An 11852-nucleotide genomic window follows, 5' to 3' on the forward strand; every position below is an offset into this window, starting at 1 on the left:
AGGGCCACCAGGAGACATGGTGATGTTTGAGCTGGGTTGTGAAAATTGCATTAGATGGGAAAGGGCATTCTAGGAGGAGGGTTGCCTCCTGCAATAGGTGGAGACTCAGGAGGTTCAGGTGTGGGTGACAGTGAGTTCCTTAAGACACTGGGAGTGGTATATGGGAGTGGGTATGGAAAGTCTGCACCAGTTAGACAGTGACAGGCTTGTAAAGCGAGTCTAGATCTTATTCTACTAGAGATGTGAGCCAAGAAATTTCATCCTAGTGGCAACGTGAAGATGAATTGTGGAGAGACAATGGAGAAGGCTGAGGGACAAGCTGGATAATGATTGCCATGGTCCCCAAAACCCACAATGAGGCATGACAAGGCATAGCAGTGGCTCCGTGATTTTACCAGTTTGACAAAGCAGTAGGGCACACTAGGTGAGAGCCCGAGCTCTGAGTCAGAGGTTCCTGGGTTTGCATCGCAGTTCTGCCCCTTTCCCTGTGTGAGTATGGGCCAGTTCCTCTACATCTCTGTCCCCCTGTGCCCCCATCAGTCAACATGGAATGGTCATAGCACCCACCTTAGAAAGATGCTTTGAAAATTAAGTATGCACGATGCTCGGCACACAGTGGGCGCTTTATCGTGGTGACTTTTCTTACAATGAAAGGAATGAGAGGAGTGAGAGATGACTGTCTTCATCAGCCAGGGGTGGTGCCATCACTATCCAGAAGAGACCATATTCAAGAGGAGGAGCAGGTTTAGGAGAAGGATGTAGAGAAGGGGAGAGGTATGGGTTGGGTATAGGTCTTGAGGGGACTGGTTCTTTATATCTAAAAAGGCCAACATGAGGCACATCACCTTGTGCCATTTCCCCTATAGTCACTTTCCTGCCACAGGACCTTTGTACTTGCTGTTTCCACTTATTCCAATAACTACTACTTGCAAAAAAAAAAAATCATCCCAAAACTTAATGGCTTAAATAGCATAGTCAATTTATTATTACATCTCACAGTTCTGGGTTGACTGGACCCAGCTCTTGTTTAAAGTCTCTTATGTGGAGGCAGTCAGACCACGATGGAGCTGGAGACATCTCAAAGTTGTCCTCGCATCCTTGAGGGTAACTCCACACCCAGAATACAGAAATAAATAATATGTGTAAAAGAAACTCACATATGTTATTTCATTTGATTCTTAAATCCACACTGTGCAGCTGGTGCGACTGATATTTATTTCAGACGAGGTAAATCAAGCTCAGAAAGACCAACTGATTTTCTACCAGCTGGTGCGGACTTGAGAGTCAGATGAGGTGCTCTGAGTGTAAATGTCCTATTCTTTTCACTTAGATTCCTACTGCTTGCATCTGTAGGTATAAATGACTGGTATGGGGAAGGAAGAGTAGGAAGGCAAGGGGTTTCCCGCGGATGTGGAGGGTGTTAGGACAAGGCTGCCAGCTCAACTTGAGTCGCAGACAAAGGAATGTCATTTTTATGTAGAAGTATGGCCCAAACATTGTGTGGCAACATACTGATGCTAGAACATTATTCACTGTTTATCTGAAATTCAGTTTTAACTGATGTATGTGCTTCTATTTGCTAAATATGGCAACCTTACATTCGGAGAATGAAAAGATGCACAGTGCTGGAGACCAGGTATCTGAAAATAAACTTTATACCATTTAAAGCATCGTGTCAAGCTAAGTCGGCATCCTTGCCCCCAGTGGACATGTGTGAGAGGATGCATCCTATCCTGGGTGCGGGATAAGTTCCGGGAAGAGGAAGCTTGGAAGGAGGGAGAGAGAGGCTGAAGAATGCAGCCTGATGCCGTAATATGGATGAGCCTTGATGGCATTATGCTGAGCGAAACACCCCAAACACAACGAGCAAGTATGGTATGACTCCACCTATATGAAGTACCTAGAAGAGTCAAGTTCATGGAGACAGAAGTAGACCAGTGGTTACCAGGGGTCGGGGGCAGGGAGGGAGAAGAAGTTACTGTTTAGTGGGTGCAGAATTTCCATTTGAGAGGGTGCAGAGGACGATGAAAATCTGGGGACGGGTGCTGATGGCAGGTGCACCACCATGTGAATGCACTTCATGCAACTAAAACATGGAGTGAAAAACGGTTAAAACGGTACATTTTACGTTATGTCTGTTTTACCACAATTGAAGAAAGAGTTCGGCCTGAGATCCTGCTGTGTCCAGTAAAGAGCTCTGGAGGGCAACTGATACTACAGCATTGCTCACTACTTATCTGAAGTCCAATTGTAACTGGTGTACGTGCTTCTGTTTGCTAAATACGCAGTTCGCTCTCGCCAGGGTTGCTTGGGACATGAAAGGCGGAGACAAAGCTCCAGCTTCTTGCTGCTCAGCATCCAGGCTGCAGGGGCCAGGCGTTTGCTGCCACCTGCCAGGAGGAGGTTTACTTGACCTGATTAAGGTCGCACTGGACAGGGGCTCAGGGAGCCTCTAAAGTGGGCCTCATTCCTCTGCCTTAATGGGAGAGAAGAACACGACGTGCCGCTCTCTCCTCCCTCCATCCCTGCTGCAATGAGCTAATGTCCCAAAAGAGCCTGGAGCTCTTCTCAGAAGGATGCTCTATAAATACAGCATCGTTCTGCCACTGGGAACTCAGGGGCGAAGGACAAATCACCAGAGGGATCCTGATGGGGGAGGCTCCCTGGGGGACTTAAATTTAGCATGGGCAACTTAGCTCAGGTCACTGGCTGAGACAGCCCTGTGCTGTAGAACCATCAGGAGGGCACTGTTCATTCTTTGCAGTTTGGGGGCCTTCCTTGCCCTCAGTCACAGCCTAGGAGCATAATGGCTTTGTATGGAATTTTGGACAGAGGGTGTGAATTTTTATGGGCAACAGTTAGGACATCCCCCACCCTGGTCCTTGCTGTAGGGTGCAAGCCTGCTAAAATCAGACCAGAGTAGCTGCCCAGACAGACCTTACAGGAAGACACAAGGCCAGGGAGGCAAGGGGTGAATAGAGACTGTCCTCAATCTGCCCTAGAGATGGGTCACCAGGGGAATCCGAGAGCTTTATCTTCACTCTCTCTTGTTAAATGAATGAACGCAGTAGCTTTCTCTACCCTGTCACATAAAGCAGCACATTTCATAGCAAATATTTTTTTAAAAACTAAAAAAAATGTTTATTTTTGAGAGAGAGAGCGTGAGTGGGGAGGAGCAGAGAGAGAGAGAGGGAGACAGAGGCTCCGAAGCAGGTTCTGCACTGACAGCATAGAGCCCAATGTGGGGCTCGAACCCACAAACCATGAGAGCAGGACCTGAGCTGAAGTCGGACACTGAAACAGCTGAGCCACCCAGGAGCCCCATAGCAAGTATTTTATAACACAGTGTTTCCTATCTTAAAGCGAAATTCACGGTTAATATGAATTATGCACACCACTTTAAGAAAATCACTGGGATGCCTTGCTGCAGGAGAAATGAAAGTAACTTAAAACACTTGGTATTTCAACCTTTAAATGGTTAAGCACAACAACGTGAAAAAGCCAAAGAATTCAGTTCCATATGTACTTGTAATGGATAAATGTGGATTTCACTGTGACAGAAAATGTTCTATTAAAAATGAATGTTGGAGCACCTGGGTGGCTTAGTCTGTTAAGCGTCTGGCTTCAGCTCAGGTCACGATGTCACAGTTCCTGGGGTCAAGCCCCTCATCGGGCTCTGTGCTGACAGCACAGAGCCTGCTTCAGATCCTCTGACCCCTCTCTCTCTGCTCCTCTCTTGCTCGTTCTCTCTCTCTCTCAAAATAAACTTAAAAAGAATTATATGCCTTTTTGACCTCTGAAGTAAGGGTTAAATAAGTATATCTGTGGGGGGAGAGAGAGAGAGAACACTGTGAATGTGGGAGCCACAAACACAGCTGTACCGATAACTCAGTACCACTGGCAGCACCATTATGAGATGGTTTTCCAAAATGGTGACCTGCTCGTGGAAAGTTCCAAACAAAATGAAGTGTGGTCCTCTGCGTCCTTACACCCTTGCCAGGGAGTTCAGTAGTTATGAAGCAGATGGGAAAACACTTCTTGCTTTATGTAAAATAGAGTTTGATTCTAGGCCCAGATTTATGAACAGCTGTTTCATTAAATGACATTTTTTTGAAGTGCATTTATTTATTTTGAGAATGGGGGAGGGGCAGAGAGAGGGAGAGAGAGAGAGAATCCCAAGCAGGTCTCTGTTGTCAGTGCAGAGCCTGACACGGGGCTTGAACTCACGGAATGTGAGATCATGACCTGAGCTGAAACCAAACATCAGACACCCAACTAACTGAGCCACCTGGGCGCCCCACTTACATGACATTTTAAAGTTGAGCAGAGCACGATGAGGGGACCGTCCTGCATGTTGCAGATGTGTCTAACCTGTGGCCTCTGCCCACGAAGGTTGGGAGTGTCCCCAATCATCATGACAAGGAAACACCCTCCCAGGTTGTCTAGGCGCTCTCACTGATAACCACTGACATTACAGGTCTGAAGGTGGCTGGCATTTAACAGAAATATTTCTTCCCTCCCTCCCTTCCTTTGTCTCTCCACAGGATTCTAAGAAGTGGGGGCAGCGGTGCAGGAAAGGAGACCCAGACCTGTCTTGCCTGTGGAATGGCTGAGGAGAAGTAGATGATGCAGCCGAAGAGGACCCTGGCACATAGGTCTCACAGTTGTCACCAAGAGCCTGTGACCAGCGAGGAAGAACTGGTGCAAGGACCTTATGTGGTCCTTAGTGAGCTTCATAACATTCCTTCCAGCACCTCATCTCACGTGAATCTACCCACTGACTGCACGGTGGGCAGTGCAGGCTTATCGATGGAATTTAAGAGATGAGGAAGCTGAGACACGGAGTGCTTAAGTGACACAGGCCCCCGAGGTTATCCTCCATTTTAGCCATGTCTTGTTTCCTTGCCAGCCCTCCCCACAACATGGAATATGGTTGTGGTGGTGACTTAACGGACGGTCTAGTCTCCACTGAGATGAGAGCTCCCAATCGGCAGGAGCCCACTGTCTCCAGCTCACTGATCTCCACAAATGCCAGCATGGAGAGGTGGGGAACACTTTTGCACTGAGGGTGGGAATGCAGACCGGTGCAGCCACTCTGGAGAACAGTATGGAAGTTCCTCAAAAAATTAAAAATAGAACTACCCTACGACCCAGCAATTGCACTACTTGGTATTTATCCAAGGGACACAGGTATGCTGTTTTGAAGGGACACATGCACCCCAGTTTTTATAGCAGCACTATCAACAATAGCCAAAGTATGGGAAGAGCTAAATGTCCATCGACCGATGAATGGATAAAGAAGATGTGTTATATACATACGATGGGATATTACTCAGCCATCAAAAAGAATAAAATCTTGCCATCTGCAACAACGCGATGGAGCTAGAGTGTATTATACGAAGTGAAATAAGTCAGTTAGAGAAAGACCAAGATCATGATTTCACTCGTATGTGGCATTTAAGAAACAAAACCGATGAACATAGGGGAAGGGAAAGAAAAATAAGATAAAACAGAGAGGGAGGCAAACCATAAGAGACTCTTAGCTATAGAGAACAAACTGAGGGTTGTTGGAGGAGAGGTGGGTGGGGGATGGGCTAAATGTGTGTGATGGGTATTAAGGAGGTCACTTGTTGGGATGAGCACTGGGTGTTGTATGGAAGTGATGAATCACTAAATTCTACTGAAATCATTATTACACTACATGCATTTAGCGTTAACTAAGTTAACACTTGGATTTAAAGTGGTTTACTTGGAAGTTAACTAACTTGGATTTAAATAAAATTAAAAAAAAATAAAGCTATGGGGCACCTGGGTGGCTCAGTCAGTTAAGCGTTCAACTTTGGCTTAGGTTGATCTTGTGGTCAGTGAGTTCAAGCCCCATGGCGGGCTCTGTGCTGACAGCTCAGAGCCTGGAGCCTGCTTCAGACTCTGTGTCTCCGTCTCTCTCTGTGCCCCTCCCCCACTAGTGCTCTCTCTGTCTGTCAAAAATAAACATTTAAAAAATTAAAAAAATAAAGTTAGTAGGTTTTAAATAAATATTTGTTTAATAAATGAGCTAGTAGTTTTCTTGCTTCCAATCTTTTATCCTTGTCCCAGAAGTGTCCTCTTAAAACAGGATCTCATCACACCACTTCATTGCAAAAGCCTGCAGTGGTGCACCACTGTCTACAAGATAATTTTGAGCTCCTTGGCTTGGCATCCAAGATCTGGTGTCAACTTACATTCCCCTCCACACCCACCCATGCCACCCACCCTCTAAAGCACCCTAACTACTTGCCTGTAGCAGCTAACACTTATTGAACCCCCACAGAGGCTGAGCACTGTACAAAGCACTATAGGTATATCATTCTATTTAATCTTGACAAGGACATAGGAGATTGGCACTGGTATTATCCCAATTACCATGGAGGAGGAGACTGAGGCTTAAATAGCTCACCTAAGATCATGGAGCTCTCAAATGGCACAGGTGAGATTTGACCCCCCACTTGTCTGCCACCCAAGTCCATACTCAGCTGAACTTAGCTTGTGCTTTTATATCTTGACAGGGGCCTGTGCTCAGAGGCCTCTTAGTTTAGAGTATCCCTTCCTCTTCTCCATGTGCCTTTCATCATTGCAGCCCCAGCCTCAGTGGCCCTTTCCGTCACTCTGGTGAGTCACTTCCACCTGGTCACTTCTGCCTCTGCAACTTCACGTTATTCTGACTTAAAGCAGCAGTAGCTGGGCAGGTGACTGTCCTCCACTCAGGACTGTGAGCTCTTTCTAGGCAAAACTATGATCTATTCATTTCTAAAATTAGCATCAGAGTCCCAACTCACAACTGGCATTCAGTGTCTCATTCTTGAACATCTAGGGATGAAATCTAGTGACGAAGTAATCATTATGAAGGAAATAACCACAAGGGGGCGGTACCAAAGAGTCTGAATAAGGCGTGCCCTGATTTTCTTCTGGGAGATAGGTGTTCTGTGTAAGAGACCCTGAGGGACAAGGGAACCAAAGTATAAACTAATTGAAATGTGCTTAGCCGAAAGAGTAAACAACAATGTGAAGGGTCAGAGGAAAATCAGAAAAAGCCAGAAAAAGAACAAATTTTTGGAAGCTTTAAGTTTTCAAGTTTTTTTGACAATTTGGAAAACATGAAGACATGGCTTTTTCTGCTGAGTATTTTTTTTTTGTTCTTCTTTATAAAATGAGTATTTTTGCTGTTCTTCTTTATAAATAGTTACATCTTTAGTTTACCAAACAAAATTTTATTAACAAATCAAGAAACACATAATACATTCTATAATGGGAAACATACATTTAGATTTATAAAGAGGGCAAAAAGCATAATTAATATTATTTTCTATTATTCTATTCCAAATTTTGCTACCTCTCTCCCTCCACCCTCCTAATTGTTGTCTATGGGTTTAAAATATGGGTTGCTTATTTTTTTAAGTTTATTTGTAATTTTTGTTTTGCTGGTTGTTCTCAATTAAAAATGAATAGAAGACCATACAAATTTTGAGATATGTTATTTTCCCAACTGTCGGATGTCAGAGGGAACCCACAGCTCACCCTGGAGAAGGATGAGGCAGAGTTGGATAAAGAAGAATGGAGAAGGGCCAAAGAATATTGGGGGGCCGTAGCTCAAGTATTGGTGGAATTTACCCATATCAAGGGCCAGAAAATGAGGTTTTGAGAAGTGGGTTTTTAGGAGGAGACTTTTTAGGAGGGCCTTAGAAAGTTGATGAGATCCCATAGAAGGCTGGATATGTGTCGCCAAAGTTGAGGGACATAATGGATGCTGTGTGATTCTGCCTGGAAAATCTCCAAGGAAGGAGAAAGGAGGGTTCAATGCTGCTTCTGTGGTAAGGGTGAAGGGCAGGTTGTTGCCACTCTGGAGACAGGGTCCAGGGCTGTTTGTGTATTTCCCAGGGACTTGGTGTGGGTCATGTATGGCAGGGGGGATGACTTACAACTTATTTAATATAGCCACCTATAGAGGTAATGGGCTATGACAGAAAGAAGCTGCAGGTGGACTGCTGGCCTTTAAGGGGATGGAACAGGAGTAGGCAAATTCCCCACTCTTCCTCCAGAAGATGAATTCACTGGGTCTTAAATGTTATATGCAAGAGTTCTCCCGAGATGGACAGTCTCTGAAAAATTGAAAGCAGCCCCTAATGAGAGAAAGAGATAGGGGTAGGGAGAGAATGATATTGAGGAAGAGGGGGAAAGAGAGACAGAGAGAGAGAGAGAGAGTTTTAGGCATTTACCAGGCCCAGAGAACACAAAACCTGGTGAGAACTTTGCTGCTCACCTTACCACTCTTTCTGGCCTCCCTTCTGCACCCCAAAAGGGTTAGGAAAAACTGCTAACCAGTCTGTGAGGAGGTACCCAAGGAAGTGAGAAGAAACTGGGTGGAACATACCTTCCTGCATATATCCAACAGTGCTGGCTGGGTTACGGGGAAGAAGTCTTACCTTTGAAGACTGAAGTGCAGATTATTTTGGTGTTATACGTTCTGAATTGTGACTGTGTTTTGCAACTTGAATGGGAAAAAAAAAACTTGAAAAAATTGCTTTTGAAATGCATATGGCTTGAAACACATATGGCTTTGTGTTAGTTATGAGTGGCCAGAAAAGCCTGTGAGTACCTGAGTTTTCCTCCAGGGACACTAGCTCCATGGAGCAAACTGAAAGGGCCAGGAAGAGACAGAAATGGAACTGTTCTGCGGTAGCGTCCAGTCATGCTCATGCCCCACATACTACCTTGATTTTACACATGAAAGACTGAAGAGGAATATAACAAAATCTTAAGAGCAGTAGTCTTTGGGCTGTGAGATGGTGAGTCATGAGGTGTTTTTTTAATTTCCTGAGTTGTCTACATTTTCTACCATGAACATGTTTTAATTGTATAACCTTAAAAAACTGAAAATAAACTGTGCTCTTTGGTGGGGGGAAAGAAGAAATTAATATTACATAGGTAACAAAAATTTATGACTAAAGTTCTGAAGAAAAACCCTGCTTGGCTGTCATGGGGCCTGGAGGTAGAGCCCCAGTCCAGGTGTGAGAGGGTGCAGGACGATGGTGAGAAAGAGTAAGGGCCTGTTGAGTTTCTTCCCCTTGATCCTAGTCACCTGCCTTTCATGCCACTCTGCTGACCCAGGAATGCCGACTTGACACCCCAGTGTAATGCTTCTCAGTGTCTATCTGCCAACCCTACTCTCTGGACCAGTAGTGAAAACCCACTGCCCTGATCACATTTTTACAAGGACCTCCTGGAGACTGGGTCTGGGTGTAAGGGTTGATAATGGCATCGAAAGCTTCTCTTCCAGCCTTTCCTTCCTAACCCGGGTCTTTGATGAGGGTTAATTTAAGTATATCGGGACAAATGAGAGGTGTGCTCTACTTTAGAGCAGGTTTCTCGACCTCAGCACTATTGATATTTGGGACCGGATCATTCTTTGTGTTAGGAGGCTGTTCTGTACATTGCCCGATGTTAGCATCCCTGGACACTATCCATGAGAGATCAGTAGTGCTACACATTCCACACCCGTGAGTTGTGACGATCTGAAGACAATGTCTCCAGATATTGCCAAGCGTACCCTACATGTCCTCCCTACATGTCAAAATCATCCCCACCTGAAAACCATTACCTTAGAGGTAACTTCCTATTTCACCTACCCAAAAGAATAGGGTCCCCAGATGACGCCTACTTGTGATTATAGCAGACCACTCGGGGGTCTGGTAAATGGACTGACTGACAATTTCCTTCCTGGAATGTTGTTAGCATGACATCATGTCTGAGGTCAGACTTCCCCAGATGGCAGTGGGGCACTGTTATGGACTGAATTCATATGTTGGAGCCCTAACCCCCAATGTGCCTGTAATTGGAGATAGAGTCTTTACGGAAGTGATTCAAATTAAATGAGGTCATAAGGGCAGACCCGAATCCTATAGGAGGGGTATCCTTATAAAGAGAAGGAGAGACACCAGAGAGATCTCTCTCTCCATGTCCATGCACAGAGGAAAGGCCACATGAGGACACAAAAAGAAGGTGGCTGTCTACCCCTGTGGTCCCTTGGAACTGCAAGTAACTTTGTCTCATGAAGACATATATTGGCCTGTTGGATGGAGAACGCCCCACCAAAACCAGATGGGAGGGCTCTAATGTTCCTTATAGAAATAAGTAATGATTAAGCATTGATATTTATAATAAACACTACAACTGGCCAGTCAACTGACCCTTCAACCTTCCAAAGGGCCACAGTGAATACGCTCCCTTCTCTCTTTCAGGGCAGCTTCAGGAGGAACGCTCAAAGAATGGAATATTTTGGTGGGCTGATTTTTAAAACCGAACATTAAACTTTTGGGGGGATTGTCCAAAGTTTTCTGTTGAAAATTTTTAAAAACATGCGTTTATTTTTTGATAAATACATTTGTCAACTGAAGATTTTTCAGATCTTGAAATTTTCACCCTGAGCATCATTTCCTGTTGTATGATGCTGTAGGAGAATATGGTATAGAAGTTTTGACTGGGTGTGGAAATACCAGAATGTCTCTGAGATATTGTTTTCACAACAAATGTTCAACATCTGGTATTAGCTTTTCTTGGCATTTTGGCACTTTCTCTTAAAGCCAGAGGAAAGGAGTGGAAGCAGCCACGCTGGCCAAGCATTATTTGTGAAAGGAGGTTTTAGCATCCCTTTGCCTATGTTCAGAAACATTGCACTGGGCCTCAAGGCCTTGATGATGGACAGAGATACCAGCAGAGGAGCTTCTTGGTTGGCCCATCTAGGGATGAGAGTGCTCATCAGACGAAGAATATGAAATCTCTTGAGATTCACCTCAGAAAATGGTGGGGCCTGCTTCCTATGTTTTAGAATAATCAAGTTCAGCTTATGAAGAGCTACCTTTGGTCAGGACTGCTGTGTGAAATGACCAGCCTTTTTTCTACCCACTGTCACCACTCTATTCTGCCATCATCTCCTTAGCCCAGAGCACTCCAAAAGCCTCCAGTGATCCTCCCCATTGAGGGCTAACCTCCTCCATGTCACTCTATACCTGATAGTTCCAGCCATCTTTCTAAAATCCCTGTCTGGTCCTGTTACTTCTTAAACTCTCCAAGGATGGACCTTCGTTTTTAGATGAAAATTCTAGCTCCTTCAGTGACAGAAGCCAAACACAAGAAACCACATATTGTGTGATTTCCTTACAAGAAATACCCAGAAAAGGCAAAACTATGGAAACAGAAAGTAGATTAATGGTTGCCTGTGGTGGACATGGTGAAGTGGAGATTAAGGGTACATGTGCACAAAGAATCTAATTGGAGTAAAGAAAATGTTCTAAAACTCACGTATGGTGATGGTTGCACAACTTGGTAACTTTACTTAAGAATCATTGAGTTGTACATTTGAAAAGGGTGAATTATATATGAAAACTTAAAAAATATTCAAGCGCCTTACTATACTTACCAGATAGATGCTCCATGATACATTTCCTAATGGTCTGGTTTGAGACCCCATCTCACCCCTGCCCTCCCTCTGCACACCTGCCTTACTGGCCCTAGTTTAGGTCCTCCAAGGTGCCACGTTCTTCCCCTGGAATCTCACCTGGACCTTTGAACACCTGCTGTAACTTTCCTACCCTGCCTGCTGATCCCCACCCACCTGCCCCAAATCTGGCTGATACCCTTCAGAGCCTACCTGTCTCTGGGATGGATTCCATTTTCCACCCAGATGAGCTCAGCATCCTGTTCTGTGCCCCCATAGTTCACCTGGGCTTTGTTTCTCATGCCACTCATCACACTTTTCTGTGATTATTTGTTTAATGTCTGTCTTCTTTGCCAATATATAAGCCCACATATAATTGGTC

The sequence above is a fragment of the Felis catus genome, chromosome B4 (genome assembly GCF_018350175.1).
Source record: "Felis catus isolate Fca126 chromosome B4, F.catus_Fca126_mat1.0, whole genome shotgun sequence".
In the NCBI taxonomy this organism is placed as follows: domain Eukaryota; kingdom Metazoa; phylum Chordata; class Mammalia; order Carnivora; family Felidae; genus Felis; species Felis catus.